This window comes from Pinus tabuliformis, chromosome 7, assembly GCF_031772625.1.
Source record: "Pinus tabuliformis cultivar Carrire ecotype Pingquan chromosome 7, CPIR1, whole genome shotgun sequence".
In the NCBI taxonomy this organism is placed as follows: Eukaryota; Viridiplantae; Streptophyta; class Pinopsida; order Pinales; family Pinaceae; genus Pinus; species Pinus tabuliformis.
This window is the reverse complement of record NC_142293.1, coordinates 941,658,545-941,661,200: the sequence shown is the minus strand read 5'-3', so window position 1 is coordinate 941,661,200 and position 2,656 is coordinate 941,658,545.

Sequence of the window (2,656 nt, the reverse complement as noted above, 5' to 3'; positions counted from 1 at the left end):
CTTCACCTTTGTTCTTCAGAGCCTTAAGCGATGAGCCGACACTTGCAACCTCTGCAACCTGTAGTACATTATTTGCAAATTACATGTTTGATTGACATGACCAACTAATGACCCAAACATCCCACACTTGCTAGGAGTTTATAACACATACTCGATGGTCAAGTTTACAACAAGATGGACATAATACCCCAGCTATGACAACAAGGCCAACATATCATTGTTGCTTCAACAAGTGATGGAAAACACATCATCATTGCAACACATGATTTACAATCATAAGGCCAAACATTATTGTTTTGACAATTGATGGAAACATAACATCACTTTCAGAGTGTAAAATGCAACTCAAAATAAGACCAAACATCATTGTTGTTGAACAAGTGATGGAAAACACATCATCACTTTTACATCTTAAATTGCAACAAATGATTTACAAAAGCATGACCATGAAATGACAACATGTCTAGAAACCATTTTTCACTTATCAAGTGAATGGGTCACCTCCTTGTTGTGATTTTGCTTGTCGAACAATTGTTTCACCTGGTTCATGCACCGATGCTTTGTCTTTAAGGCATTGCTTTGGATGGAGCCTCCAACAAGTGGCTCTTTGATGGCCACTTCTGTCGCAATGACTGCAATAAGTTTTCTTCCTCCAAACCTGCTTAACATGTTTCCTTACTTGGTGTTGAGAGGGTCTTTCACGCCTCATCCTTTTGTGTGCTGCCATTCTTTTCCAACACTTAGAAAATGTATGGTTATGTAATCCACAAAAGGTATATGTTTTTCGATGCCATGTTACGTTCATCTCTAACAACATGATTACAATAAAAATTAACATTTGAAGATAGAAAGTGGTTATACATTCCCTTGCTGTCTCTGATGTCATTATGGCGATGAGGGCTTGCCTCAGCTCGTTCCTCGCAATGGAAACTGCCATGGGATGATGGGGATGTGTTCCCATCATTTTCTTTCCTCAACGATTTTAACGATGTCTCAGAAGCATATGAAACCTTCGAACATTCTCCTTTGGTGTATCTCGAGCCTGCAAATTGAGGTCTCTACACAACCTCCAATGGTTGACTTATGCATTGGTTATTAATACCAATTTTTTCTTCCTTCTCGTGCCTCGTCCTTGTAAGGATCCTCATGTTTGTCCCTATAATTGAGATCTCCAAATCTCCAACAGACATCATACTATGTGATGATGAAATTGAAAGGAAATCAACATCTTTTACCTTCTTTGTCGATTTGGAAAGAACTATTGATGGCTTCTCATTATCTGTTGTTGGTGATTCACTCGTTGCCTCAGCGCATTCCCCAACTTCCTTTCTGACATACCCAAGTCTTGCCTGATGGGGTAATTCTTCTACTTTGATGGGGTTGACAATGCCTTGGCCATTAATGCCCAAGCCTTTCCCTTGATACCCGATTTTCTTCAATAGTTTGGAGCCAATTCTTGTGCTATGATTTTCGAAAATAGCGAAATCATTATCAGGAAACATACATGAAGATGGAAAACTACTTTTTACCTCACATGGGTCTCACTGCAACTTTTCCAAGGCCTCGTCCTTTGCTTGCACCTATCGTAGCAAACTTTGTTTTTCCTATTTCTCTTCATGTAGATGCATCTTCAGTTCAATGTTCTCTATTTGAAGATTATGTTTGTTGTGCTTCAGTTCTTCCAAGGCCTCTTCCATGGCTTGCAACTGAATATGCAATCGCTCTTTTTCCTATGTCTCTTTCTATAGAGTTTCATACATTATCTCTACCCTTTTGGAAATGTTGAGCATGGTCTCGTACATCGCTTTTTCATCCTCTGTCGCTGCACGTTCCATTGTTCACGCTGCAATTCACATCAATGCAAAGACCGCTCTGATACCACTTGATCCAGGTCCGAGTGTGGCGAAGGACCCTTCCAAGGCCTTTTACTTTTGTGATGTGTTAAATTTCATTTTTAAAAGAACATTAATGAATACATCTGCATGTTGTAAAGAAGAGGAACATGACCATCATCAGCAACATAAAAACATAAGCGTTGATAACGGAGTTCGTCTAAGAGGGACTACATCTCTGGGCCCCAGTGTCAAGATGGTGCAGGCCACTGCATTAAGTGTTGTCAATAGTGATTATGTACACAAGAGATGATTTCGCGATCATACAAGGAAAATTCCCTCACGCAGGAGTGGCTCCAAGAGATGTTCCACTACAGGAACTCTCAGTCAGAAGACTCCTATCAGTATGACACAAAACTCGTGCATGATGAGCATCCTCCCAACATGGCATAAAAGGGATCTCAAAGAAAACATGCATGGTGACACATGAGTATCCCATAAACATACAACAAAGGGATCTCAAAACACAACATGATGAATCATGACAACAAGTACATTATATAGGCGATTCTGCATCACATCAAGCAGGAATCATAAAAATGAGTAAGAAATAAGATCCCACATCAAACATCAATTAAGGACCTGTGCAGCGCAATGCATAGCAAAAGAAGTACATGAACACTGCATATACCTCATAACCAAGGGCCATCTAAAGAAGCGGATGTCAAACTGCTGAAGTTGTTCGGGCCATTGATCTCATGGCATCAATCGCATGAAAATCACTGCTCCATGAATGTGGACATCTGCACTGTCACTTAGAAAAG